Below are 27,996 nucleotides of genomic sequence, written 5' to 3'. Positions count from 1 at the left end.
ATTCTTTCTGATTTTAGAAACTGCATTAAAGAAGGGGTGCACCGGTCCTGGAGATACTGCAATACCAGGTCAATGCGTGGAGTGGACAGAGCAAGCTCTTTTTCCATCTCCCTGTTCTAAAAATCCATTTAATATATGGTCCCCAGATAGGGGACGTATCAGATATTAAACTGATAAGAACAGATACTACACTTGATCTTAGCCAAAAGGCCGAGAAGCGATAACCAGAATTGGTTTCCGACTACGGTGCCACCCAAGGATTCTGAAAAGTCCATTTGTGGAGATGGCCACCTGGACTCCCGTTAAGAAGACATGCTGTCAACCTCTAGATCCCTCACATGCCTGCACTTTTCGGCTTGCTGCTGCTGCAATCCACGCGTTTTAGATCTGCATAACTCCACCTCTTTTAGCACAGTACCCTCAACCCCCGGCTGTTCCCACCCGCCTCAACACCGTTGGAAGGGAGGAGAACCAATTAAGGCGGGGGGGGGCTGGAACGAGCAGCTGTCTACCCTTAGCAGGAGGGTTGCTGATTAATTACCTCTCCTGCTGCTGCTGCTGCTGCTGGCTGTCCAGCAGCAGACTGAAGGTGGCTGCTGCTGTGCGCAGGTATATAAAGGCTCAGAGCCTATTATGACACGCGCAGCCAGCGTTCCATTGCCACATTCCGTCTACTGCAGGCGGGATACCTGGATGGCTGAATGTCACTGAGAAGCTCACAGAGACCGCCATAAGCAACAGTTTAAAAGAATGCCACAGACTAATCAACCAAACTTTTTGGGTTGGTTTCTCTTTTATAGTCTGCAGGCATTAAATGAAAGAAGTCAGTGTTCCAGCAGAGGGAGACAACGTTTCAGAAAAGGCATTGTAGCAAACCAAAAAAGAAATTTTAAGCGCAGCAGAGTAACCAGCTCACATACCTGTTAGCTCAGGTGAGTTTAAAAGGCTGCTGTTGATAACAAGGGCATTTGCTAAATAGATGGTGTGTGTGCAACAATATACTGAAAGGTCAATTATATTGTGCAGCTTATCTCACCACCTGTAGTTATTTAGGTGAAAGCTCCAAAATGCTTGCCTAATATGTCTGTTTATCCAAAAGGAAGTATAGAGGGAGAGCTAGATAGATAGCATTGCATTACATTACATGGCAATGCAATGCACAGTTGCTGAAGTTGAACCAAAATGAGCTTGTCATCTGGCTTCTGCAACTTTTAACATGAAAAATCCAATGAGGAGAAGAAAAGCAAAGCCAAAGAGTCCATCCCAAAATCCGACAATCAAGCCAAATGAACAAAAAGCATTGAATTCAATTCTTTCTGATTTTAGAAACTGCATTAAAGAAGGGGTGCACCGGTCCTGGAGATACTGCAATACCAGGTCAATGCGTGGAGTGGACAGAGCAAGCTCTTTTTCCATCTCCCTGTTCTAAAAATCCATTTAATATATGGTCCCCAGATAGGGGACGTATCAGATATTAAACTGATAAGAACAGATACTACACTTGATCTTAGCCAAAAGGCCGAGAAGCGATAACCAGAATTGGTTTCCGACTACGGTGCCACCCAAGGATTCTGAAAAGTCCATTTGTGGAGATGGCCACCTGGACTCCCGTTAAGAAGACATGCTGTCAACCTCTAGATCCCTCACATGCCTGCACTTTTCGGCTTGCTGCTGCTGCAATCCACGCGTTTTAGATCTGCATAACTCCACCTCTTTTAGCACAGTACCCTCAACCCCCGGCTGTTCCCACCCGCCTCAACACCGTTGGAAGGGAGGAGAACCAATTAAGGCGGGGGGGGGCTGGAACGAGCAGCTGTCTACCCTTAGCAGGAGGGTTGCTGATTAATTACCTCTCCTGCTGCTGCTGCTGCTGCTGGCTGTCCAGCAGCAGACTGAAGGTGGCTGCTGCTGTGCGCAGGTATATAAAGGCTCAGAGCCTATTATGACACGCGCAGCCAGCGTTCCATTGCCACATTCCGTCTACTGCAGGCGGGATACCTGGATGGCTGAATGTCACTAAGAAGCTCACAGAGACCGCCATAAGCAACAGTTTAAAAGAATGCCACAGACTAATCAACCAAACTTTTTGGGTTGGTTTCTCTTTTATAGTCTGCAGGCATTAAATGAAAGAAGTCAGTGTTCCAGCAGAGGGAGACAACGTTTCAGAAAAGGCATTGTAGCAAACCAAAAAAGAAATTTTAAGCGCAGCAGAGTAACCAGCTCACATACCTGTTAGCTCAGGTGAGTTTAAAAGGCTGCTGTTGATAACAAGGGCATTTGCTAAATAGATGGTGTGTGTGCAACAATATACTGAAAGGTCAATTATATTGTGCAGCTTATCTCACCACCTGTAGTTATTTAGGTGAAAGCTCCAAAATGCTTGCCTAATATGTCTGTTTATCCAAAAGGAAGTATAGAGGGAGAGCTAGATAGATAGCATTGCATTACATTACATGGCAATGCAATGCACAGTTGCTGAAGTTGAACCAAAATGAGCTTGTCATCTGGCTTCTGCAACTTTTAACATGAAAAATCCAATGAGGAGAAGAAAAGCAAAGCCAAAGAGTCCATCCCAAAATCCGACAAACAAGCCAAATGAACAAAAAGCATTGAATTCAATTCTTTCTGATTTTAGAAACTGCATTAAAGAAGGGGTGCACCGGTCCTGGAGATACTGCAATACCAGGTCAATGCGTGGAGTGGACAGAGCAAGCTCTTTTTCCATCTCCCTGTTCTAAAAATCCATTTAATATATGGTCCCCAGATAGGGGACGTATCAGATATTAAACTGATAAGAACAGATACTACACTTGATCTTAGCCAAAAGGCCGAGAAGCGATAACCAGAATTGGTTTCCGACTACGGTGCCACCCAAGGATTCTGAAAAGTCCATTTGTGGAGATGGCCACCTGGACTCCCGTTAAGAAGACATGCTGTCAACCTCTAGATCCCTCACATGCCTGCACTTTTCGGCTTGCTGCTGCTGCAATCCACGCGTTTTAGATCTGCATAACTCCACCTCTTTTAGCACAGTACCCTCAACCCCCGGCTGTTCCCACCCGCCTCAACACCGTTGGAAGGGAGGAGAACCAATTAAGGCGGGGGGGGGTGGAACGAGCAGCTGTCTACCCTTAGCAGGAGGGTTGCTGATTAATTACCTCTCCTGCTGCTGCTGCTGCTGCTGGCTGTCCAGCAGCAGACTGAAGGTGGCTGCTGCTGTGCGCAGGTATATAAAGGCTCAGAGCCTATTATGACACGCGCAGCCAGCGTTCCATTGCCACATTCCGTCTACTGCAGGCGGGATACCTGGATGGCTGAATGTCACTGAGAAGCTCACAGAGACCGCCATAAGCAACAGTTTAAAAGAATGCCACAGACTAATCAACCAAACTTTTTGGGTTGGTTTCTCTTTTATAGTCTGCAGGCATTAAATGAAAGAAGTCAGTGTTCCAGCAGAGGGAGACAACGTTTCAGAAAAGGCATTGTAGCAAACCAAAAAAGAAATTTTAAGCGCAGCAGAGTAACCAGCTCACATACCTGTTAGCTCAGGTGAGTTTAAAAGGCTGCTGTTGATAACAAGGGCATTTGCTAAATAGATGGTGTGTGTGCAACAATATACTGAAAGGTCAATTATATTGTGCAGCTTATCTCACCACCTGTAGTTATTTAGGTGAAAGCTCCAAAATGCTTGCCTAATATGTCTGTTTATCCAAAAGGAAGTATAGAGGGAGAGCTAGATAGATAGCATTGCATTACATTACATGGCAATGCAATGCACAGTTGCTGAAGTTGAACCAAAATGAGCTTGTCATCTGGCTTCTGCAACTTTTAACATGAAAAATCCAATGAGGAGAAGAAAAGCAAAGCCAAAGAGTCCATTCCAAAATCCGACAAACAAGCCAAATGAACAAAAAGCATTGAATTCAATTCTTTCTGATTTTAGAAACTGCATTAAAGAAGGGGTGCACCGGTCCTGGAGATACTGCAATACCAGGTCAATGCGTGGAGTGGACAGAGCAAGCTCTTTTTCCATCTCCCTGTTCTAAAAATCCATTTAATATATGGTCCCCAGATAGGGGACGTATCAGATATTAAACTGATAAGAACAGATACTACACTTGATCTTAGCCAAAAGGCCGAGAAGCGATAACCAGAATTGGTTTCCGACTACGGTGCCACCCAAGGATTCTGAAAAGTCCATTTGTGGAGATGGCCACCTGGACTCCCGTTAAGAAGACATGCTGTCAACCTCTAGATCCCTCACATGCCTGCACTTTTCGGCTTGCTGCTGCTGCAATCCACGCGTTTTAGATCTGCATAACTCCACCTCTTTTAGCACAGTACCCTCAACCCCCGGCTGTTCCCACCCGCCTCAACACCGTTGGAAGGGAGGAGAACCAATTAAGGCGGGGGGGGGGTGGAACGAGCAGCTGTCTACCCTTAGCAGGAGGGTTGCTGATTAATTACCTCTCCTGCTGCTGCTGCTGCTGCTGGCTGTCCAGCAGCAGACTGAAGGTGGCTGCTGCTGTGCGCAGGTATATAAAGGCTCAGAGCCTATTATGACACGCGCAGCCAGCGTTCCATTGCCACATTCCGTCTACTGCAGGCGGGATACCTGGATGGCTGAATGTCACTGAGAAGCTCACAGAGACCGCCATAAGCAACAGTTTAAAAGAATGCCACAGACTAATCAACCAAACTTTTTGGGTTGGTTTCTCTTTTATAGTCTGCAGGCATTAAATGAAAGAAGTCAGTGTTCCAGCAGAGGGAGACAACGTTTCAGAAAAGGCATTGTAGCAAACCAAAAAAGAAATTTTAAGCGCAGCAGAGTAACCAGCTCACATACCTGTTAGCTCAGGTGAGTTTAAAAGGCTGCTGTTGATAACAAGGGCATTTGCTAAATAGATGGTGTGTGTGCAACAATATACTGAAAGGTCAATTATATTGTGCAGCTTATCTCACCACCTGTAGTTATTTAGGTGAAAGCTCCAAAATGCTTGCCTAATATGTCTGTTTATCCAAAAGGAAGTATAGAGGGAGAGCTAGATAGATAGCATTGCATTACATTACATGGCAATGCAATGCACAGTTGCTGAAGTTGAACCAAAATGAGCTTGTCATCTGGCTTCTGCAACTTTTAACATGAAAAATCCAATGAGGAGAAGAAAAGCAAAGCCAAAGAGTCCATCCCAAAATCCGACAAACAAGCCAAATGAACAAAAAGCATTGAATTCAATTCTTTCTGATTTTAGAAACTGCATTAAAGAAGGGGTGCACCGGTCCTGGAGATACTGCAATACCAGGTCAATGCGTGGAGTGGACAGAGCAAGCTCTTTTTCCATCTCCCTGTTCTAAAAATCCATTTAATATATGGTCCCCAGATAGGGGACGTATCAGATATTAAACTGATAAGAACAGATACTACACTTGATCTTAGCCAAAAGGCTGAGAAGCGATAACCAGAATTGGTTTCCGACTACGGTGCCACCCAAGGATTCTGAAAAGTCCATTTGTGGAGATGGCCACCTGGACTCCCGTTAAGAAGACATGCTGTCAACCTCTAGATCCCTCACATGCCTGCACTTTTCGGCTTGCTGCTGCTGCAATCCACGCGTTTTAGATCTGCATAACTCCACCTCTTTTAGCACAGTACCCTCAACCCCCGGCTGTTCCCACCCGCCTCAACACCGTTGGAAGGGAGGAGAACCAATTAAGGCGGGGGGGGGGTGGAACGAGCAGCTGTCTACCCTTAGCAGGAGGGTTGCTGATTAATTACCTCTCCTGCTGCTGCTGCTGCTGCTGGCTGTCCAGCAGCAGACTGAAGGTGGCTGCTGCTGTGCGCAGGTATATAAAGGCTCAGAGCCTATTATGACACGCGCAGCCAGCGTTCCATTGCCACATTCCGTCTACTGCAGGCGGGATACCTGGATGGCTGAATGTCACTGAGAAGCTCACAGAGACCGCCATAAGCAACAGTTTAAAAGAATGCCACAGACTAATCAACCAAACTTTTTGGGTTGGTTTCTCTTTTATAGTCTGCAGGCATTAAATGAAAGAAGTCAGTGTTCCAGCAGAGGGAGACAACGTTTCAGAAAAGGCATTGTAGCAAACCAAAAAAGAAATTTTAAGCGCAGCAGAGTAACCAGCTCACATACCTGTTAGCTCAGGTGAGTTTAAAAGGCTGCTGTTGATAACAAGGGCATTTGCTAAATAGATGGTGTGTGTGCAACAATATACTGAAAGGTCAATTATATTGTGCAGCTTATCTCACCACCTGTAGTTATTTAGGTGAAAGCTCCAAAATGCTTGCCTAATATGTCTGTTTATCCAAAAGGAAGTATAGAGGGAGAGCTAGATAGATAGCATTGCATTACATTACATGGCAATGCAATGCACAGTTGCTGAAGTTGAACCAAAATGAGCTTGTCATCTGGCTTCTGCAACTTTTAACATGAAAAATCCAATGAGGAGAAGAAAAGCAAAGCCAAAGTGTCCATCCCAAAATCCGACAAACAAGCCAAATGAACAAAAAGCATTGAATTCAATTCTTTCTGATTTTAGAAACTGCATTAAAGAAGGGGTGCACCGGTCCTGGAGATACTGCAATACCAGGTCAATGCGTGGAGTGGACAGAGCAAGCTCTTTTTCCATCTCCCTGTTCTAAAAATCCATTTAATATATGGTCCCCAGATAGGGGACGTATCAGATATTAAACTGATAAGAACAGATACTACACTTGATCTTAGCCAAAAGGCCGAGAAGCGATAACCAGAATTGGTTTCCGACTACGGTGCCACCCAAGGATTCTGAAAAGTCCATTTGTGGAGATGGCCACCTGGACTCCCGTTAAGAAGACATGCTGTCAACCTCTAGATCCCTCACATGCCTGCACTTTTCGGCTTGCTGCTGCTGCAATCCACGCGTTTTAGATCTGCATAACTCCACCTCTTTTAGCACAGTACCCTCAACCCCCGGCTGTTCCCACCCGCCTCAACACCGTTGGAAGGGAGGAGAACCAATTAAGGCGGGGGGGGGGTGGGGGGGTGGAACGAGCAGCTGTCTACCCTTAGCAGGAGGGTTGCTGATTAATTACCTCTCCTGCTGCTGCTGCTGCTGCTGGCTGTCCAGCAGCAGACTGAAGGTGGCTGCTGCTGTGCGCAGGTATATAAAGGCTCAGAGCCTATTATGACACGCGCAGCCAGCGTTCCATTGCCACATTCCGTCTACTGCAGGCGGGATACCTGGATGGCTGAATGTCACTGAGAAGCTCACAGAGACCGCCATAAGCAACAGTTTAAAAGAATGCCACAGACTAATCAACCCAACTTTTTGGGTTGGTTTCTCTTTTATAGTCTGCAGGCATTAAATGAAAGAAGTCAGTGTTCCAGCAGAGGGAGACAACGTTTCAGAAAAGGCATTGTAGCAAACCAAAAAAGAAATTTTAAGCGCAGCAGAGTAACCAGCTCACATACCTGTTAGCTCAGGTGAGTTTAAAAGGCTGCTGTTGATAACAAGGGCATTTGCTAAATAGATGGTGTGTGTGCAACAATATACTGAAAGGTCAATTATATTGTGCAGCTTATCTCACCACCTGTAGTTATTTAGGTGAAAGCTCCAAAATGCTTGCCTAATATGTCTGTTTATCCAAAAGGAAGTATAGAGGGAGAGCTAGATAGATAGCATTGCATTACATTACATGGCAATGCAATGCACAGTTGCTGAAGTTGAACCAAAATGAGCTTGTCATTTGGCTTCTGCAACTTTTAACATGAAAAATCCAATGAGGAGAAGAAAAGCAAAGCCAAAGAGTCCATCCCAAAATCCGACAAACAAGCCAAATGAACAAAAAGCATTGAATTCAATTCTTTCTGATTTTAGAAACTGCATTAAAGAAGGGGTGCACCGGTCCTGGAGATACTGCAATACCAGGTCAATGCGTGGAGTGGACAGAGCAAGCTCTTTTTCCATCTCCCTGTTCTATAAATCCATTTAATATATGGTCCCCAGATAGGGGACGTATCAGATATTAAACTGATAAGAACAGATACTACACTTGATCTTAGCCAAAAGGCCGAGAAGCGATAACCAGAATTGGTTTCCGACTACGGTGCCACCCAAGGATTCTGAAAAGTCCATTTGTGGAGATGGCCACCTGGACTCCCGTTAAGAAGACATGCTGTCAACCTCTAGATCCCTCACATGCCTGCACTTTTCGGCTTGCTGCTGCTGCAATCCACGCGTTTTAGATCTGCATAACTCCACCTCTTTTAGCACAGTACCCTCAACCCCCGGCTGTTCCCACCCGCCTCAACACCGTTGGAAGGGAGGAGAACCAATTAAGGCGGGGGGGGTGGGGGGGTGGAACGAGCAGCTGTCTACCCTTAGCAGGAGGGTTGCTGATTAATTACCTCTCCTGCTGCTGCTGCTGCTGGCTGTCCAGCAGCAGACTGAAGGTGGCTGCTGCTGTGCGCAGGTATATAAAGGCTCAGAGCCTATTATGACACGCGCAGCCAGCGTTCCATTGCCACATTCCGTCTACTGCAGGCGGGATACCTGGATGGCTGAATGTCACTGAGAAACTCACAGAGCCCGCCATAAGCAACAGTTTAAAAGAATGCCACAGACTAATCAACCAAACTTTTTGGGTTGGTTTCTCTTTTATAGTCTGCAGGCATTAAATGAAAGAAGTCAGTGTTCCAGCAGAGGGAGACAACGTTTCAGAAAAGGCATTGTAGCAAACCAAAAAAGAAATTTTAAGCGCAGCAGAGTAACCAGCTCACATACCTGTTAGCTCAGGTGAGTTTAAAAGGCTGCTGTTGATAACAAGGGCATTTGCTAAATAGATGGTGTGTGTGCAACAATATACTGAAAGGTCAATTATATTGTGCAGCTTATCTCACCACCTGTAGTTATTTAGGTGAAAGCTCCAAAATGCTTGCCTAATATGTCTGTTTATCCAAAAGGAAGTATAGAGGGAGAGCTAGATAGATAGCATTGCATTACATTACATGGCAATGCAATGCACAGTTGCTGAAGTTGAACCAAAATGAGCTTGTCATCTGGCTTCTGCAACTTTTAACATGAAAAATCCAATGAGGAGAAGAAAAGCAAAGCCAAAGAGTCCATCCCAAAATCCGACAAACAAGCCAAATGAACAAAAAGCATTGAATTCAATTCTTTCTGATTTTAGAAACTGCATTAAAGAAGGGGTGCACCGGTCCTGGAGATACTGCAATACCAGGTCAATGCGTGGAGTGGACAGAGCAAGCTCTTTTTCCATCTCCCTGTTCTAAAAATCCATTTAATATATGGTCCCCAGATAGGGGACGTATCAGATATTAAACTGATAAGAACAGATACTACACTTGATCTTAGCCAAAAGGCCGAGAAGCGATAACCAGAATTGGTTTCCGACTACGGTGCCACCCAAGGATTCTGAAAAGTCCATTTGTGGAGATGGCCACCTGGACTCCCGTTAAGAAGACATGCTGTCAACCTCTAGATCCCTCACATGCCTGCACTTTTCGGCTTGCTGCTGCTGCAATCCACGCGTTTTAGATCTGCATAACTCCACCTCTTTTAGCACAGTACCCTCAACCCCCGGCTGTTCCCACCCGCCTCAACACCGTTGGAAGGGAGGAGAACCAATTAAGGCGGGGGGGGTGGGGGGGTGGAACGAGCAGCTGTCTACCCTTAGCAGGAGGGTTGCTGATTAATTACCTCTCCTGCTGCTGCTGTTGCTGGCTGTCCAGCAGCAGACTGAAGGTGGCTGCTGCTGTGCGCAGGTATATAAAGGCTCAGAGCCTATTATGACACGCGCAGCCAGCGTTCCATTGCCACATTCCGTCTACTGCAGGCGGGATACCTGGATGGCTGAATGTCACTGAGAAGCTCACAGAGACCGCCATAAGCAACAGTTTAAAAGAATGCCACAGACTAATCAACCAAACTTTTTGGGTTGGTTTCTCTTTTATAGTCTGCAGGCATTAAATGAAAGAAGTCAGTGTTCCAGCAGAGGGAGACAATGTTTCAGAAAAGGCATTGTAGCAAACCAAAAAAGAAATTTTAAGCGCAGCAGAGTAACCAGCTCACATACCTGTTAGCTCAGGTGAGTTTAAAAGGCTGCTGTTGATAACAAGGGCATTTGCTAAATAGATGGTGTGTGTGCAACAATATACTGAAAGGTCAATTATATTGTGCAGCTTATCTCACCACCTGTAGTTATTTAGGTGAAAGCTCCAAAATGCTTGCCTAATATGTCTGTTTATCCAAAAGGAAGTATAGAGGGAGAGCTAGATAGATAGCATTGCATTACATTACATGGCAATGCAATGCACAGTTGCTGAAGTTGAACCAAAATGAGCTTGTCATCTGGCTTCTGCAACTTTTAACATGAAAAATCCAATGAGGAGAAGAAAAGCAAAGCCAAAGAGTCCATCCCAAAATCCGACAAACAAGCCAAATGAACAAAAAGCATTGAATTCAATTCTTTCTGATTTTAGAAACTGCATTAAAGAAGGGGTGCACCGGTCCTGGAGATACTGCAATACCAGGTAAATGCGTGGAGTGGACAGAGCAAGCTCTTTTTCCATCTCCCTGTTCTAAAAATCCATTTAATATATGGTCCCCAGATAGGGGACGTATCAGATATTAAACTGATAAGAACAGATACTACACTTGATCTTAGCCAAAAGGCCGAGAAGCGATAACCAGAATTGGTTTCCGACTACGGTGCCACCCAAGGATTCTGAAAAGTCCATTTGTGGAGATGGCCACCTGGACTCCCGTTAAGAAGACATGCTGTCAACCTCTAGATCCCTCACATGCCTGCACTTTTCGGCTTGCTGCTGCTGCAATCCACGCGTTTTAGATCTGCATAACTCCACCTCTTTTAGCACAGTACCCTCAACCCCCGGCTGTTCCCACCCGCCTCAACACCGTTGGAAGGGAGGAGAACCAATTAAGGCGGGGGGGGGGGGTGGAACGAGCAGCTGTCTACCCTTAGCAGGAGGGTTGCTGATTAATTACCTCTCCTGCTGATGCTGCTGCTGCTGCTGGCTGTCCAGCAGCAGACTGAAGGTGGCTGCTGCTGTGCGCAGGTATATAAAGGCTCAGAGCCTATTATGACACGCGCAGCCAGCGTTCCATTGCCACATTCCGTCTACTGCAGGCGGGATACCTGGATGGCTGAATGTCACTGAGAAGCTCACAGAGACCGCCATAAGCAACAGTTTAAAAGAATGCCACAGACTAATCAACCAAACTTTTTGGGTTGGTTTCTCTTTTATAGTCTGCAGGCATTAAATGAAAGAAGTCAGTGTTCCAGCAGAGGGAGACAACGTTTCAGAAAAGGCATTGTAGCAAACCAAAAAAGAAATTTTAAGCGCAGCAGAGTAACCAGCTCACATACCTGTTAGCTCAGGTGAGTTTAAAAGGCTGCTGTTGATAACAAGGGCATTTGCTAAATAGATGGTGTGTGTGCAACAATATACTGAAAGGTCAATTATATTGTGCAGCTTATCTCACCACCTGTAGTTATTTAGGTGAAAGCTCCAAAATGCTTGCCTAATATGTCTGTTTATCCAAAAGGAAGTATAGAGGGAGAGCTAGATAGATAGCATTGCATTACATTACATGGCAATGCAATGCACAGTTGCTGAAGTTGAACCAAAATGAGCTTGTCATCTGGCTTCTGCAACTTTTAACATGAAAAATCCAATGAGGAGAAGAAAAGCAAAGCCAAAGAGTCCATCCCAAAATCCGACAAACAAGCCAAATGAACAAAAAGCATTGAATTCAATTCTTTCTGATTTTAGAAACTGCATTAAAGAAGGGGTGCACCGGTCCTGGAGATACTGCAATACCAGGTCAATGCGTGGAGTGGACAGAGCAAGCTCTTTTTCCATCTCCCTGTTCTAAAAATCCATTTAATATATGGTCCCCAGATAGGGGACGTATCAGATATTAAACTGATAAGAACAGATACTACACTTGATCTTAGCCAAAAGGCCGAGAAGCGATAACCAGAATTGGTTTCCGACTACGGTGCCACCCAAGGATTCTGAAAAGTCCATTTGTGGAGATGGCCACCTGGACTCCCGTTAAGAAGACATGCTGTCAACCTCTAGATCCCTCACATGCCTGCACTTTTCGGCTTGCTGCTGCTGCAATCCACGCGTTTTAGATCTGCATAACTCCACCTCTTTTAGCACAGTACCCTCAACCCCCGGCTGTTCCCACCCGCCTCAACACCGTTGGAAGGGAGGAGAACCAATTAAGGCGGGGGGGGGGGGTGGAACGAGCAGCTGTCTACCCTTAGCAGGAGGGTTGCTGATTAATTACCTCTCCTGCTGCTGCTGCTGCTGCTGGCTGTCCAGCAGCAGACTGAAGGTGGCTGCTGCTGTGCGCAGGTATATAAAGGCTCAGAGCCTATTATGACACGCGCAGCCAGCGTTCCATTGCCACATTCCGTCTACTGCAGGCGGGATACCTGGATGGCTGAATGTCACTGAGAAGCTCACAGAGACCGCCATAAGCAACAGTTTAAAAGAATGCCACAGACTAATCAACCAAACTTTTTGGGTTGGTTTCTCTTTTATAGTCTGCAGGCATTAAATGAAAGAAGTCAGTGTTCCAGCAGAGGGAGACAATGTTTCAGAAAAGGCATTGTAGCAAACCAAAAAAGAAATTTTAAGCGCAGCAAAGTAACCAGCTCACATACCTGTTAGCTCAGGTGAGTTTAAAAGGCTGCTGTTGATAACAAGGGCATTTGCTAAATAGATGGTGTGTGTGCAACAATATACTGAAAGGTCAATTATATTGTGCAGCTTATCTCACCACCTGTAGTTATTTAGGTGAAAGCTCCAAAATGCTTGCCTAATATGTCTGTTTATCCAAAAGGAAGTATAGAGGGAGAGCTAGATAGATAGCATTGCATTACATTACATGGCAATGCAATGCACAGTTGCTGAAGTTGAACCAAAATGAGCTTGTCATCTGGCTTCTGCAACTTTTAACATGAAAAATCCAATGAGGAGAAGAAAAGCAAAGCCAAAGAGTCCATCCCATAATCCGACAAACAAGCCAAATGAACAAAAAGCATTGAATTCAATTCTTTCTGATTTTAGAAACTGCATTAAAGAAGGGGTGCACCGGTCCTGGAGATACTGCAATACCAGGTCAATGCGTGGAGTGGACAGAGCAAGCTCTTTTTCCATCTCCCTGTTCTAAAAATCCATTTAATATATGGTCCCCAGATAGGGGACGTATCAGATATTAAACTGATAAGAACAGATACTACACTTGATCTTAGCCAAAAGGCCGAGAAGCGATAACCAGAATTGGTTTCCGACTACGGTGCCACCCAAGGATTCTGAAAAGTCCATTTGTGGAGATGGCCACCTGGACTCCCGTTAAGAAGACATGCTGTCAACCTCTAGATCCCTCACATGCCTGCACTTTTCGGCTTGCTGCTGCTGCAATCCACGCGTTTTAGATCTGCATAACTCCACCTCTTTTAGCACAGTACCCTCAACCCCCGGCTGTTCCCACCCGCCTCAACACCGTTGGAAGGGAGGAGAACCAATTAAGGCGGGGGGGGGGGGGTGGAACGAGCAGCTGTCTACCCTTAGCAGGAGGGTTGCTGATTAATTACCTCTCCTGCTGCTGCTGCTGCTGCTGGCTGTCCAGCAGCAGACTGAAGGTGGCTGCTGCTGTGCGCAGGTATATAAAGGCTCAGAGCCTATTATGACACGCGCAGCCAGCGTTCCATTGCCACATTCCGTCTACTGCAGGCGGGATACCTGGATGGCTGAATGTCACTGAGAAGCTCACAGAGACCGCCATAAGCAACAGTTTAAAAGAATGCCACAGACTAATCAACCAAACTTTTTGGGTTGGTTTCTCTTTTATAGTCTGCAGGCATTAAATGAAAGAAGTCAGTGTTCCAGCAGAGGGAGACAACGTTTCAGAAAAGGCATTGTAGCAAACCAAAAAAGAAATTTTAAGCGCAGCAGAGTAACCAGCTCACATACCTGTTAGCTCAGGTGAGTTTAAAAGGCTGCTGTTGATAACAAGGGCATTTGCTAAATAGATGGTGTGTGTGCAACAATATACTGAAAGGTCAATTATATTGTGCAGCTTATCTCACCACCTGTAGTTATTTAGGTGAAAGCTCCAAAATGCTTGCCTAATATGTCTGTTTATCCAAAAGGAAGTATAGAGGGAGAGCTAGATAGATAGCATTGCATTACATTACATGGCAATGCAATGCACAGTTGCTGAAGTTGAACCAAAATGAGCTTGTCATCTGGCTTCTGCAACTTTTAACATGAAAAATCCAATGAGGAGAAGAAAAGCAAAGCCAAAGAGTCCATCCCAAAATCCGACAAACAAGCCAAATGAACAAAAAGCATTGAATTCAATTCTTTCTGATTTTAGAAACTGCATTAAAGAAGGGGTGCACCGGTCCTGGAGATACTGCAATACCAGGTCAATGCGTGGAGTGGACAGAGCAAGCTCTTTTTCCATCTCCCTGTTCTAAAAATCCATTTAATATATGGTCCCCAGATAGGGGACGTATCAGATATTAAACTGATAAGAACAGATACTACACTTGATCTTAGCCAAAAGGCCGAGAAGCGATAACCAGAATTGGTTTCCGACTACGGTGCCACCCAAGGATTCTGAAAAGTCCATTTGTGGAGATGGCCACCTGGACTCCCGTTAAGAAGACATGCTGTCAACCTCTAGATCCCTCACATGCCTGCACTTTTCGGCTTGCTGCTGCTGCAATCCACGCGTTTTAGATCTGCATAACTCCACCTCTTTTAGCACAGTACCCTCAACCCCCGGCTGTTCCCACCCGCCTCAACACCGTTGGAAGGGAGGAGAACCAATTAAGGCGGGGGGGGGGGGGGTGGAACGAGCAGCTGTCTACCCTTAGCAGGAGGGTTGCTGATTAATTACCTCTCCTGCTGCTGCTGCTGCTGCTGGCTGTCCAGCAGCAGACTGAAGGTGGCTGCTGCTGTGCGCAGGTATATAAAGGCTCAGAGCCTATTATGACACGCGCAGCCAGCGTTCCATTGCCACATTCCGTCTACTGCAGGCGGGATACCTGGATGGCTGAATGTCACTGAGAAGCTCACAGAGACCGCCATAAGCAACAGTTTAAAAGAATGCCACAGACTAATCAACCAAACTTTTTGGGTTGGTTTCTCTTTTATAGTCTGCAGGCATTAAATGAAAGAAGTCAGTGTTCCAGCAGAGGGAGACAACGTTTCAGAAAAGGCATTGTAGCAAACCAAAAAAGAAATTTTAAGCGCAGCAGAGTAACCAGCTCACATACCTGTTAGCTCAGGTGAGTTTAAAAGGCTGCTGTTGATAACAAGGGCATTTGCTAAATAGATGGTGTGTGTGCAACAATATACTGAAAGGTCAATTATATTGTGCAGCTTATCTCACCACCTGTAGTTATTTAGGTGAAAGCTCCAAAATGCTTGCCTAATATGTCTGTTTATCCAAAAGGAAGTATAGAGGGAGAGCTAGATAGATAGCATTGCATTACATTACATGGCAATGCAATGCACAGTTGCTGAAGTTGAACCAAAATGAGCTTGTCATCTGGCTTCTGCAACTTTTAACATGAAAAATCCAATGAGGAGAAGAAAAGCAAAGCCAAAGAGTCCATCCCAAAATCCGACAAACAAGCCAAATGAACAAAAAGCATTGAATTCAATTCTTTCTGATTTTAGAAACTGCATTAAAGAAGGGGTGCACCGGTCCTGGAGATACTGCAATACCAGGTCAATGCGTGGAGTGGACAGAGCAAGCTCTTTTTCCATCTCCCTGTTCTAAAAATCCATTTAATATATGGTCCCCAGATAGGGGACGTATCAGATATTAAACTGATAAGAACAGATACTTCACTTGATCTTAGCCAAAAGGCCGAGAAGCGATAACCAGAATTGGTTTCCGACTACGGTGCCACCCAAGGATTCTGAAAAGTCCATTTGTGGAGATGGCCACCTGGACTCCCGTTAAGAAGACATGCTGTCAACCTCTAGATCCCTCACATGCCTGCACTTTTCGGCTTGCTGCTGCTGCAATCCACGCGTTTTAGATCTGCATAACTCCACCTCTTTTAGCACAGTACCCTCAACCCCCGGCTGTTCCCACCCGCCTCAACACCGTTGGAAGGGAGGAGAACCAATTAAGGCGGGGGGGGGGGGGTGGAACGAGCAGCTGTCTACCCTTAGCAGGAGGGTTGCTGATTAATTACCTCTCCTGCTGCTGCTGCTGCTGCTGGCTGTCCAGCAGCAGACTGAAGGTGGCTGCTGCTGTGCGCAGGTATATAAAGGCTCAGAGCCTATTATGACACGCGCAGCCAGCGTTCCATTGCCACATTCCGTCTACTGCAGGCGGGATACCTGGATGGCTGAATGTCACTGAGAAGCTCACAGAGACCGCCATAAGCAACAGTTTAAAAGAATGCCACAGACTAATCAACCAAACTTTTTGGGTTGGTTTCTCTTTTATAGTCTGCAGGCATTAAATGAAAGAAGTCAGTGTTCCAGCAGAGGGAGACAACGTTTCAGAAAAGGCATTGTAGCAAACCAAAAAAGAAATTTTAAGCGCAGCAGAGTAACCAGCTCACATACCTGTTAGCTCAGGTGAGTTTAAAAGGCTGCTGTTGATAACAAGGGCATTTGCTAAATAGATGGTGTGTGTGCAACAATATACTGAAAGGTCAATTATATTGTGCAGCTTATCTCACCACCTGTAGTTATTTAGGTGAAAGCTCCAAAATGCTTGCCTAATATGTCTGTTTATCCAAAAGGAAGTATAGAGGGAGAGCTAGATAGATAGCATTGCATTACATTACATGGCAATGCAATGCACAGTTGCTGAAGTTGAACCAAAATGAGCTTGTCATCTGGCTTCTGCAACTTTTAACATGAAAAATCCAATGAGGAGAAGAAAAGCAAAGCCAAAGAGTCCATCCCAAAATCCGACAAACAAGCCAAATGAACAAAAAGCATTGAATTCAATTCTTTCTGATTTTAGAAACTGCATTAAAGAAGGGGTGCACCGGTCCTGGAGATACTGCAATACCAGGTCAATGCGTGGAGTGGACAGAGCAAGCTCTTTTTCCATCTCCCTGTTCTAAAAATCCATTTAATATATGGTCCCCAGATAGGGGACGTATCAGATATTAAACTGATAAGAACAGATACTACACTTGATCTTAGCCAAAAGGCCGAGAAGCGATAACCAGAATTGGTTTCCGACTACGGTGCCACCCAAGGATTCTGAAAAGTCCATTTGTGGAGATGGCCACCTGGACTCCCGTTAAGAAGACATGCTGTCAACCTCTAGATCCCTCACATGCCTGCACTTTTCGGCTTGCTGCTGCTGCAATCCACGCGTTTTAGATCTGCATAACTCCACCTCTTTTAGCACAGTACCCTCAACCCCCGGCTGTTCCCACCCGCCTCAACACCGTTGGAAGGGAGGAGAACCAATTAAGGCGGGGGGGGGGTGGAACGAGCAGCTGTCTACCCTTAGCAGGAGGGTTGCTGATTAATTACCTCTCCTGCTGCTGCTGCTGCTGCTGGCTGTCCAGCAGCAGACTGAAAGTGGCTGCTGCTGTGCGCAGGTATATAAAGGCTCAGAGCCTATTATGACACGCGCAGCCAGCGTTCCATTGCCACATTCCGTCTACTGCAGGCGAGATACCTGGATGGCTGAATGTCACTGAGAAGCTCACAGAGACCGCCATAAGCAACAGTTTAAAAGAATGCCACAGACTAATCAACCAAACTTTTTGGGTTGGTTTCTCTTTTATAGTCTGCAGGCATTAAATGAAAGAAGTCAGTGTTCCAGCAGAGGGAGACAACGTTTCAGAAAAGGCATTGTAGCAAACCAAAAAAGAAATTTTAAGCGCAGCAGAGTAACCAGCTCACATACCTGTTAGCTCAGGTGAGTTTAAAAGGATGCTGTTGATAACAAGGGCATTTGCTAAATAGATGGTGTGTGTGCAACAATATACTGAAAGGTCAATTATATTGTGCAGCTTATCTCACCACCTGTAGTTATTTAGGTGAAAGCTCCAAAATGCTTGCCTAATATGTCTGTTTATCCAAAAGGAAGTATAGAGGGAGAGCTAGATAGATAGCATTGCATTACATTACATGGCAATGCAATGCACAGTTGCTGAAGTTGAACCAAAATGAGCTTGTCATCTGGCTTCTGCAACTTTTAACATGAAAAATCCAATGAGGAGAAGAAAAGCAAAGCCAAAGAGTCCATCCCAAAATCCGACAAACAAGCCAAATGAACAAAAAGCATTGAATTCAATTCTTTCTGATTTTAGAAACTGCATTAAAGAAGGGGTGCACCGGTCCTGGAGATACTGCAATACCAGGTCAATGCGTGGAGTGGACAGAGCAAGCTCTTTTTCCATCTCCCTGTTCTAAAAATCCATTTAATATATGGTCCCCAGATAGGGGACGTATCAGATATTAAACTGATAAGAACAGATACTACACTTGATCTTAGCCAAAAGGCCGAGAAGCGATAACCAGAATTGGTTTCCGACTACGGTGCCACCCAAGGATTCTGAAAAGTCCATTTGTGGAGATGGCCACCTGGACTCCCGTTAAGAAGACATGCTGTCAACCTCTAGATCCCTCACATGCCTGCACTTTTCGGCTTGCTGCTGCTGCAATCCACGCGTTTTAGATCTGCATAACTCCACCTCTTTTAGCACAGTACCCTCAACCCCCGGCTGTTCCCACCCGCCTCAACACCGTTGGAAGGGAGGAGAACCAATTAAGGCGGGGGGGGGGTGGAACGAGCAGCTGTCTACCCTTAGCAGGAGGGTTGCTGATTAATTACCTCTCCTGCTGCTGCTGCTGCTGGCTGTCCAGCAGCAGACTGAAGGTGGCTGCTGCTGTGCGCAGGTATATAAAGGCTCAGAGCCTATTATGACACGCGCAGCCAGCGTTCCATTGCCACATTCCGTCTACTGCAGGCGGGATACCTGGATGGCTGAATGTCACTGAGAAGCTCACAGAGACCGCCATAAGCAACAGTTTAAAAGAATGCCACAGACTAATCAACCAAACTTTTTGGGTTGGTTTCTCTTTTATAGTCTGCAGGCATTAAATGAAAGAAGTCAGTGTTCCAGCAGAGGGAGACAACGTTTCAGAAAAGGCATTGTAGCAAACCAAAAAAGAAATTTTAAGCGCAGCAGAGTAACCAGCTCACATACCTGTTAGCTCAGGTGAGTTTAAAAGGCTGCTGTTGATAACAAGGGCATTTGCTAAATAGATGGTGTGTGTGCAACAATATACTGAAAGGTCAATTATATTGTGCAGCTTATCTCACCACCTGTAGTTATTTAGGTGAAAGCTCCAAAATGCTTGCCTAATATGTCTGTTTATCCAAAAGGAAGTATAGAGGGAGAGCTAGATAGATAGCATTGCATTACATTACATGGCAATGCAATGCACAGTTGCTGAAGTTGAACCAAAATGAGCTTGTCATCTGGCTTCTGCAACTTTTAACATGAAAAATCCAATGAGGAGAAGAAAAGCAAAGCCAAAGAGTCCATCCCAAAATCCGACAAACAAGCCAAATGAACAAAAAGCATTGAATTCAATTCTTTCTGATTTTAGAAACTGCATTAAAGAAGGGGTGCACCGGTCCTGGAGATACTGCAATACCAGGTCAATGCGTGGAGTGGACAGAGCAAGCTCTTTTTCCATCTCCCTGTTCTAAAAATCCATTTAATATATGGTCCCCAGATAGGGGACGTATCAGATATTAAACTGATAAGAACAGATACCACACTTGATCTTAGCCAAAAGGCCGAGAAGCGATAACCAGAATTGGTTTCCGACTACGGTGCCACCCAAGGATTCTGAAAAGTCCATTTGTGGAGATGGCCACCTGGACTCCCGTTAAGAAGACATGCTGTCAACCTCTAGATCCCTCACATGCCTGCACTTTTCGGCTTGCTGCTGCTGCAATCCACGCGTTTTAGATCTGCATAACTCCACCTCTTTTAGCACAGTACCCTCAACCCCCGGCTGTTCCCACCCGCCTCAACACCGTTGGAAGGGAGGAGAACCAATTAAGGCGGGGAGGGGGGTGGAACGAGCAGCTGTCTACCCTTAGCAGGAGGGTTGCTGATTAATTACCTCTCCTGCTGCTGCTGCTGCTGCTGGCTGTCCAGCAGCAGACTGAAGGTGGCTGCTGCTGTGCGCAGGTATATAAAGGCTCAGAGCCTATTATGACACGCGCAGCCAGCGTTCCATTGCCACATTCCGTCTACTGCAGGCGGGATACCTGGATGGCTGAATGTCACTGAGAAGCTCACAGAGACCGCCATAAGCAACAGTTTAAAAGAATGCCACAGACTAATCAACCAAACTTTTTGGGTTGGTTTCTCTTTTATAGTCTGCAGGCATTAAATGAAAGAAGTCAGTGTTCCAGCAGAGGGAGACAACGTTTCAGAAAAGGCATTGTAGCAAACCAAAAAAGAAATTTTAAGCGCAGCAGAGTAACCAGCTCACATACCTGTTAGCTCAGGTGAGTTTAAAAGGCTGCTGTTGATAACAAGGGCATTTGCTAAATAGATGGTGTGTGTGCAACAATATACTGAAAGGTCAATTATATTGTGCAGCTTATCTTACCACCTGTAGTTATTTAGGTGAAAGCTCCAAAATGCTTGCCTAATATGTCTGTTTATCCAAAAGGAAGTATAGAGGGAGAGCTAGATAGATAGCATTGCATTACATTACATGGCAATGCAATGCACAGTTGCTGAAGTTGAACCAAAATGAGCTTGTCATCTGGCTTCTGCAACTTTTAACATGAAAAATCCAATGAGGAGAAGAAAAGCAAAGCCAAAGAGTCCATCCCAAAATCCGACAAACAAGCCAAATGAACAAAAAGCATTGAATTCAATTCTTTCTGATTTTAGAAACTGCATTAAAGAAGGGGTGCACCGGTCCTGGAGATACTGCAATACCAGGTCAATGCGTGGAGAGGACAGAGCAAGCTCTTTTTCCATCTCCCTGTTCTAAAAATCCATTTAATATATGGTCCCCAGATAGGGGACGTATCAGATATTAAACTGATAAGAACAGATACTACACTTGATGTTAGCCAAAAGGCCGAGAAGCGATAACCAGAATTGGTTTCCGACTACGGTGCCACCCAAGGATTCTGAAAAGTCCATTTGTGGAGATGGCCACCTGGACTCCCGTTAAGAAGACATGCTGTCAACCTCTAGATCCCTCACATGCCTGCACTTTTCGGCTTGCTGCTGCTGCAATCCACGCGTTTTAGATCTGCATAACTCCACCTCTTTTAGCACAGTACCCTCAACCCCCGGCTGTTCCCACCCGCCTCAACACCGTTGGAAGGGAGGAGAACCAATTAAGGCGGGGGGGGGGTGGAACGAGCAGCTGTCTACCCTTAGCAGGAGGGTTGCTGATTAATTACCTCTCCTGCTGCTGCTGCTGCTGCTGGCTGTCCAGCAGCAGACTGAAGGTGGCTGCTGCTGTGCGCAGGTATATAAAGGCTCAGAGCCTATTATGACACGCGCAGCCAGCGTTCCATTGCCACATTCCGTCTACTGCAGGCGGGATACCTGGATGGCTGAATGTCACTGAGAAGCTCACAGAGACCGCCATAAGCAACAGTTTAAAAGAATGCCACAGACTAATCAACCAAAATTTTGGGTTGGTTTCTCTTTTATAGTCTGCAGGCATTAAATGAAAGAAGTCAGTGTTCCAGCAGAGGGAGACAACGTTTCAGAAAAGGCATTGTAGCAAACCAAAAAAGAAATTTTAAGCGCAGCAGAGTAACCAGCTCACATACCTGTTAGCTCAGGTGAGTTTAAAAGGCTGCTGTTGATAACAAGGGCATTTGCTAAATAGATGGTGTGTGTGCAACAATATACTGAAAGGTCAATTATATTGTGCAGCTTATCTCACCACCTGTAGTTATTTAGGTGAAAGCTCCAAAATGCTTGCCTAATATGTCTGTTTATCCAAAAGGAAGTATAGAGGGAGAGCTAGATAGATAGCATTGCATTACATTACATGGCAATGCAATGCACAGTTGCTGAAGTTGAGCCAAAATGAGCTTGTCATCTGGCTTCTGCAACTTTTAACATGAAAAATCCAATGAGGAGAAGAAAAGCAAAGCCAAAGAGTCCATCCCAAAATCCGACAAACAAGCCAAATGAACAAAAAGCATTGAATTCAATTCTTTCTGATTTTAGAAACTGCATTAAAGAAGGGGTGCACCGGTCCTGGAGATACTGCAATACCAGGTCAATGCGTGGAGTGGACAGAGCAAGCTCTTTTTCCATCTCCCTGTTCTAAAAATCCATTTAATATATGGTCCCCAGATAGGGGACGTATCAGATATTAAACTGATAAGAACAGATACTACACTTGATCTTAGCCAAAAGGCCGAGAAGCGATAACCAGAATTGGTTTCCGACTACGGTGCCACCCAAGGATTCTGAAAAGTCCATTTGTGGAGATGGCCACCTGGACTCCCGTTAAGAAGACATGCTGTCAACCTCTAGATCCCTCACATGCCTGCACTTTTCGGCTTGCTGCTGCTGCAATCCACGCGTTTTAGATCTGCATAACTCCACCTCTTTTAGCACAGTACCCTCAACCCCCGGCTGTTCCCACCCGCCTCAACACCGTTGGAAGGGAGGAGAACCAATTAAGGCGGGGGGGGGGGGGGGGTGGAACGAGCAGCTGTCTACCCTTAGCAGGAGGGTTGCTGATTAATTACCTCTCCTGCTGCTGCTGCTGCTGCTGGCTGTCCAGCAGCAGACTGAAGGTGGCTGCTGCTGTGCGCAGGTATATAAAGGCTCAGAGCCTATTATGACACGCGCAGCCAGCGTTCCATTGCCACATTCCGTCTACTGCAGGCGGGATACCTGGATGGCTGAATGTCACTGAGAAGCTCACAGAGACCGCCATAAGCAACAGTTTAAAAGAATGCCACAGAGTAATCAACCAAACTTTTTGGGTTGGTTTCTCTTTTATAGTCTGCAGGCATTAAATGAAAGAAGTCAGTGTTCCAGCAGAGGGAGACAACGTTTCAGAAAAGGCATTGTAGCAAACCAAAAAAGAAATTTTAAGCGCAGCAGAGTAACCAGCTCACATACCTGTTAGCTCAGGTGAGTTTAAAAGGCTGCTGTTGATAACAAGGGCATTTGCTAAATAGATGGTGTGTGTGCAACAATATACTGAAAGGTCAATTATATTGTGCAGCTTATCTCACCACCTGTAGTTATTTAGGTGAAAGCTCCAAAATGCTTGCCTAATATGTCTGTTTATCCAAAAGGAAGTATAGAGGGAGAGCTAGATAGATAGCATTGCATTACATTACATGGCAATGCAATGCACAGTTGCTGAAGTTGAACCAAAATGAGCTTGTCATCTGGCTTCTGCAACTTTTAACATGAAAAATCCAATGAGGAGAAGAAAAGCAAAGCCAAAGAGTCCATCCCAAAATCCGACAAACAAGCCAAATGAACAAAAAGCATTGAATTCAATTCTTTCTGATTTTAGAAACTGCATTAAAGAAGGGGTGCACCGGTCCTGGAGATACTGCAATACCAGGTCAATGCGTGGAGTGGACAGAGCAAGCTCTTTTTCCATCTCCCTGTTCTAAAAATCCATTTAATATATGGTCCCCAGATAGGGGACGTATCAGATATTAAACTGATAAGAACAGATACTACACTTGATCTTAGCCAAAAGGCCGAGAAGCGATAACCAGAATTGGTTTCCGACTACGGTGCCACCCAAGGATTCTGAAAAGTCCATTTGTGGAGATGGCCACCTGGACTCCCGTTAAGAAGACATGCTGTCAACCTCTAGATCCCTCACATGCCTGCACTTTTCGGCTTGCTGCTGCTGCAATCCACGCGTTTTAGATCTGCATAACTCCACCTCTTTTAGCACAGTACCCTCAACCCCCGGCTGTTCCCACCCGCCTCAACACCGTTGGAAGGGAGGAGAACCAATTAAGGCGGGGGGGGGGGGGTGGAACGAGCAGCTGTCTACCCTTAGCAGGAGGGTTGCTGATTAATTACCTCTCCTGCTGCTGCTGCTGGCTGTCCAGCAGCAGACTGAAGGTGGCTGCTGCTGTGCGCAGGTATATAAAGGCTCAGAGCCTATTATGACACGCGCAGCCAGCGTTCCATTGCCACATTCCGTCTACTGCAGGCGGGATACCTGGATGGCTGAATGTCACTGAGAAGCTCACAGAGACCGCCATAAGCAACAGTTTAAAAGAATGCCACAGACTAATCAACCAAACTTTTTGGGTTGGTTTCTCTTTTATAGTCTGCAGGCATTAAATGAAAGAAGTCAGTGTTCCAGCAGAGGGAGACAACGTTTCAGAAAAGGCATTGTAGCAAACCAAAAAAGAAATTTTAAGCGCAGCAGAGTAACCAGCTCACATACCTGTTAGCTCAGGTGAGTTTAAAAGGCTGCTGTTGATAACAAGGGCATTTGCTAAATAGATGGTGTGTGTGCAACAATATACTGAAAGGTCAATTATATTGTGCAGCTTATCTCACCACCTGTAGTTATTTAGGTGAAAGCTCCAAAATGCTTGCCTAATATGTCTGTTTATCCAAAAGGAAGTATAGAGGGAGAGCTAGATAGATAGCATTGCATTACATTACATGGCAATGCAATGCACAGTTGCTGAAGTTGAACCAAAATGAGCTTGTCATCTGGCTTCTGCAACTTTTAACATGAAAAATCCAATGAGGAGAAGAAAAGCAAAGCCAAAGAGTCCATCCCAAAATCCGACAAACAAGCCAAATGAACAAAAAGCATTGAATTCAATTCTTTCTGATTTTAGAAACTGCATTAAAGAAGGGGTGCACCGGTCCTGGAGATACTGCAATACCAGGTCAATGCGTGGAGTGGACAGAGCAAGCTCTTTTTCCATCTCCCTGTTCTAAAAATCCATTTAATATATGGTCCCCAGATAGGGGACGTATCAGATATTAAACTGATAAGAACAGATACTACACTTGATGTTAGCCAAAAGGCCGAGAAGCGATAACCAGAATTGGTTTCCGACTACGGTGCCACCCAAGGATTCTGAAAAGTCCATTTGTGGAGATGGCCACCTGGACTCCCGTTAAGAAGACATGCTGTCAACCTCTAGATCCCTCACATGCCTGCACTTTTCGGCTTGCTGCTGCTGCAATCCACGCGTTTTAGATCTGCATAACTCCACCTCTTTTAGCACAGTACCCTCAACCCCCGGCTGTTCCCACCCGCCTCAACACCGTTGGAAGGGAGGAGAACCAATTAAGGCGGGGGGGGGGGTGGAACGAGCAGCTGTCTACCCTTAGCAGGAGGGTTGCTGATTAATTACCTCTCCTGCTGCTGCTGCTGCTGCTGGCTGTCCAGCAGCAGACTGAAGGTGGCTGCTGCTGTGCGCAGGTATATAAAGGCTCAGAGCCTATTATGACACGCGCAGCCAGCGTTCCATTGCCACATTCCGTCTACTGCAGGCGGGATACCTGGATGGCTGAATGTCACTGAGAAGCTCACAGAGACCGCCATAAGCAACAGTTTAAAAGAATGCCACAGACTAATCAACCAAAATTTTGGGTTGGTTTCTCTTTTATAGTCTGCAGGCATTAAATGAAAGAAGTCAGTGTTCCAGCAGAGGGAGACAACGTTTCAGAAAAGGCATTGTAGCAAACCAAAAAAGAAATTTTAAGCGCAGCAGAGTAACCAGCTCACATACCTGTTAGCTCAGGTGAGTTTAAAAGGCTGCTGTTGATAACAAGGGCATTTGCTAAATAGATGGTGTGTGTGCAACAATATACTGAAAGGTCAATTATATTGTGCAGCTTATCTCACCACCTGTAGTTATTTAGGTGAAAGCTCCAAAATGCTTGCCTAATATGTCTGTTTATCCAAAAGGAAGTATAGAGGGAGAGCTAGATAGATAGCATTGCATTACATTACATGGCAATGCAATGCACAGTTGCTGAAGTTGAGCCAAAATGAGCTTGTCATCTGGCTTCTGCAACTTTTAACATGAAAAATCCAATGAGGAGAAGAAAAGCAAAGCCAAAGAGTCCATCCCAAAATCCGACAAACAAGCCAAATGAACAAAAAGCATTGAATTCAATTCTTTCTGATTTTAGAAACTGCATTAAAGAAGGGGTGCACCGGTCCTGGAGATACTGCAATACCAGGTCAATGCGTGGAGTGGACAGAGCAAGCTCTTTTTCCATCTCCCTGTTCTAAAAATCCATTTAATATATGGTCCCCAGATAGGGGACGTATCAGATATTAAACTGATAAGAACAGATACTACACTTGATCTTAGCCAAAAGGCCGAGAAGCGATAACCAGAATTGGTTTCCGACTACGGTGCCACCCAAGGATTCTGAAAAGTCCATTTGTGGAGATGGCCACCTGGACTCCCGTTAAGAAGACATGCTGTCAACCTCTAGATCCCTCACATGCCTGCACTTTTCGGCTTGCTGCTGCTGCAATCCACGCGTTTTAGATCTGCATAACTCCACCTCTTTTAGCACAGTACCCTCAACCCCCGGCTGTTCCCACCCGCCTCAACACCGTTGGAAGGGAGGAGAACCAATTAAGGCGGGGGGGGGGGGGGTGGAACGAGCAGCTGTCTACCCTTAGCAGGAGGGTTGCTGATTAATTACCTCTCCTGCTGCTGCTGCTGCTGCTGGCTGTCCAGCAGCAGACTGAAGGTGGCTGCTGCTGTGCGCAGGTATATAAAGGCTCAGAGCCTATTATGACACGCGCAGCCAGCGTTCCATTGCCACATTCCGTCTACTGCAGGCGGGATACCTGGATGGCTGAATGTCACTGAGAAGCTCACAGAGACCGCCATAAGCAACAGTTTAAAAGAATGCCACAGAGTAATCAACCAAACTTTTTGGGTTGGTTTCTCTTTTATAGTCTGCAGGCATTAAATGAAAGAAGTCAGTGTTCCAGCAGAGGGAGACAACGTTTCAGAAAAGGCATTGTAGCAAACCAAAAAAGAAATTTTAAGCGCAGCAGAGTAACCAGCTCACATACCTGTTAGCTCAGGTGAGTTTAAAAGGCTGCTGTTGATAACAAGGGCATTTGCTAAATAGATGGTGTGTGTGCAACAATATACTGAAAGGTCAATTATATTGTGCAGCTTATCTCACCACCTGTAGTTATTTAGGTGAAAGCTCCAAAATGCTTGCCTAATATGTCTGTTTATCCAAAAGGAAGTATAGAGGGAGAGCTAGATAGATAGCATTGCATTACATTACATGGCAATGCAATGCACAGTTGCTGAAGTTGAACCAAAATGAGCTTGTCATCTGGCTTCTGCAACTTTTAACATGAAAAATCCAATGAGGAGAAGAAAAGCAAAGCCAAAGAGTCCATCCCAAAATCCGACAAACAAGCCAAATGAACAAAAAGCATTGAATTCAATTCTTTCTGATTTTAGAAACTGCATTAAAGAAGGGGTGCACCGGTCCTGGAGATACTGCAATACCAGGTCAATGCGTGGAGTGGACAGAGCAAGCTCTTTTTCCATCTCCCTGTTCTAAAAATCCATTTAATATATGGTCCCCAGATAGGGGACGTATCAGATATTAAACTGATAAGAACAGATACTACACTTGATCTTAGCCAAAAGGCCGAGAAGCGATAACCAGAATTGGTTTCCGACTACGGTGCCACCCAAGGATTCTGAAAAGTCCATTTGTGGAGATGGCCACCTGGACTCCCGTTAAGAAGACATGCTGTCAACCTCTAGATCCCTCACATGCCTGCACTTTTCGGCTTGCTGCTGCTGCAATCCACGCGTTTTAGATCTGCATAACTCCACCTCTTTTAGCACAGTACCCTCAACCCCCGGCTGTTCCCACCCGCCTCAACACCGTTGGAAGGGAGGAGAACC

General features: G+C 45.4%; 22 non-coding genes across 22 annotated transcripts; all 22 read right to left on the bottom strand.

Annotated features, from left to right (window-relative positions):
• Nucleotides 1-31: 31 nt before the first annotated feature.
• On the bottom strand, nt 32-222 carry LOC141180746 (U2 spliceosomal RNA). The gene has a single exon (XR_012256387.1). It is a non-coding gene; the product is annotated as a U2 spliceosomal RNA (small nuclear RNA).
• A 1,118-nt stretch (nt 223-1,340) lies between these two features.
• LOC141180745 (U2 spliceosomal RNA) lies at nt 1,341-1,531 on the bottom strand. Its single transcript, XR_012256386.1, has one exon. It is a non-coding gene; the product is annotated as a U2 spliceosomal RNA (small nuclear RNA).
• Nucleotides 1,532-2,649: 1,118 nt separating this feature from the next.
• LOC141180744 (U2 spliceosomal RNA) lies at nt 2,650-2,840 on the bottom strand. Its single transcript, XR_012256385.1, has one exon. It is a non-coding gene; the product is annotated as a U2 spliceosomal RNA (small nuclear RNA).
• Nucleotides 2,841-3,957: 1,117 nt separating this feature from the next.
• On the bottom strand, nt 3,958-4,148 carry LOC141180743 (U2 spliceosomal RNA). Its single transcript, XR_012256384.1, has one exon. It is a non-coding gene; the product is annotated as a U2 spliceosomal RNA (small nuclear RNA).
• A 1,118-nt stretch (nt 4,149-5,266) lies between these two features.
• LOC141181505 (U2 spliceosomal RNA) lies at nt 5,267-5,457 on the bottom strand. The gene has a single exon (XR_012257075.1). It is a non-coding gene; the product is annotated as a U2 spliceosomal RNA (small nuclear RNA).
• Nucleotides 5,458-6,575: 1,118 nt separating this feature from the next.
• LOC141180742 (U2 spliceosomal RNA) lies at nt 6,576-6,766 on the bottom strand. Its single transcript, XR_012256383.1, has one exon. It is a non-coding gene; the product is annotated as a U2 spliceosomal RNA (small nuclear RNA).
• A 1,126-nt stretch (nt 6,767-7,892) lies between these two features.
• LOC141181589 (U2 spliceosomal RNA) lies at nt 7,893-8,083 on the bottom strand. The gene has a single exon (XR_012257151.1). It is a non-coding gene; the product is annotated as a U2 spliceosomal RNA (small nuclear RNA).
• Nucleotides 8,084-9,204: 1,121 nt separating this feature from the next.
• LOC141180741 (U2 spliceosomal RNA) lies at nt 9,205-9,395 on the bottom strand. Its single transcript, XR_012256382.1, has one exon. It is a non-coding gene; the product is annotated as a U2 spliceosomal RNA (small nuclear RNA).
• A 1,121-nt stretch (nt 9,396-10,516) lies between these two features.
• Nucleotides 10,517-10,707, bottom strand: LOC141181671 (U2 spliceosomal RNA). The gene has a single exon (XR_012257226.1). It is a non-coding gene; the product is annotated as a U2 spliceosomal RNA (small nuclear RNA).
• Nucleotides 10,708-11,830: 1,123 nt separating this feature from the next.
• Nucleotides 11,831-12,021, bottom strand: LOC141180740 (U2 spliceosomal RNA). Its single transcript, XR_012256381.1, has one exon. It is a non-coding gene; the product is annotated as a U2 spliceosomal RNA (small nuclear RNA).
• A 1,120-nt stretch (nt 12,022-13,141) lies between these two features.
• Nucleotides 13,142-13,332, bottom strand: LOC141180739 (U2 spliceosomal RNA). Its single transcript, XR_012256380.1, has one exon. It is a non-coding gene; the product is annotated as a U2 spliceosomal RNA (small nuclear RNA).
• A 1,121-nt stretch (nt 13,333-14,453) lies between these two features.
• Nucleotides 14,454-14,644, bottom strand: LOC141180737 (U2 spliceosomal RNA). The gene has a single exon (XR_012256378.1). It is a non-coding gene; the product is annotated as a U2 spliceosomal RNA (small nuclear RNA).
• A 1,122-nt stretch (nt 14,645-15,766) lies between these two features.
• Nucleotides 15,767-15,957, bottom strand: LOC141181694 (U2 spliceosomal RNA). Its single transcript, XR_012257247.1, has one exon. It is a non-coding gene; the product is annotated as a U2 spliceosomal RNA (small nuclear RNA).
• A 1,121-nt stretch (nt 15,958-17,078) lies between these two features.
• Nucleotides 17,079-17,269, bottom strand: LOC141180735 (U2 spliceosomal RNA). The gene has a single exon (XR_012256377.1). It is a non-coding gene; the product is annotated as a U2 spliceosomal RNA (small nuclear RNA).
• Nucleotides 17,270-18,387: 1,118 nt separating this feature from the next.
• LOC141180734 (U2 spliceosomal RNA) lies at nt 18,388-18,578 on the bottom strand. The gene has a single exon (XR_012256376.1). It is a non-coding gene; the product is annotated as a U2 spliceosomal RNA (small nuclear RNA).
• A 1,115-nt stretch (nt 18,579-19,693) lies between these two features.
• Nucleotides 19,694-19,884, bottom strand: LOC141181753 (U2 spliceosomal RNA). Its single transcript, XR_012257300.1, has one exon. It is a non-coding gene; the product is annotated as a U2 spliceosomal RNA (small nuclear RNA).
• Nucleotides 19,885-21,003: 1,119 nt separating this feature from the next.
• LOC141181777 (U2 spliceosomal RNA) lies at nt 21,004-21,194 on the bottom strand. The gene has a single exon (XR_012257322.1). It is a non-coding gene; the product is annotated as a U2 spliceosomal RNA (small nuclear RNA).
• A 1,117-nt stretch (nt 21,195-22,311) lies between these two features.
• On the bottom strand, nt 22,312-22,502 carry LOC141180733 (U2 spliceosomal RNA). The gene has a single exon (XR_012256375.1). It is a non-coding gene; the product is annotated as a U2 spliceosomal RNA (small nuclear RNA).
• Nucleotides 22,503-23,626: 1,124 nt separating this feature from the next.
• On the bottom strand, nt 23,627-23,817 carry LOC141180732 (U2 spliceosomal RNA). Its single transcript, XR_012256374.1, has one exon. It is a non-coding gene; the product is annotated as a U2 spliceosomal RNA (small nuclear RNA).
• Nucleotides 23,818-24,932: 1,115 nt separating this feature from the next.
• On the bottom strand, nt 24,933-25,123 carry LOC141181833 (U2 spliceosomal RNA). Its single transcript, XR_012257373.1, has one exon. It is a non-coding gene; the product is annotated as a U2 spliceosomal RNA (small nuclear RNA).
• A 1,118-nt stretch (nt 25,124-26,241) lies between these two features.
• On the bottom strand, nt 26,242-26,432 carry LOC141180731 (U2 spliceosomal RNA). The gene has a single exon (XR_012256373.1). It is a non-coding gene; the product is annotated as a U2 spliceosomal RNA (small nuclear RNA).
• Nucleotides 26,433-27,554: 1,122 nt separating this feature from the next.
• On the bottom strand, nt 27,555-27,745 carry LOC141180730 (U2 spliceosomal RNA). The gene has a single exon (XR_012256372.1). It is a non-coding gene; the product is annotated as a U2 spliceosomal RNA (small nuclear RNA).
• Nucleotides 27,746-27,996: the final 251 nt, after the last annotated feature.

This window comes from Phyllobates terribilis, unplaced genomic scaffold (assembly GCF_046119375.1).
Source record: "Phyllobates terribilis strain yellow unplaced genomic scaffold, ASM4611937v1 Scaffold_34__1_contigs__length_13252353, whole genome shotgun sequence".
Lineage (NCBI taxonomy): Eukaryota > Metazoa > Chordata > Amphibia > Anura > Dendrobatidae > Phyllobates > Phyllobates terribilis.
Note: the sequence above shows the minus strand (reverse complement) of the source record. Positions and strands in the feature narration are given on the sequence as shown.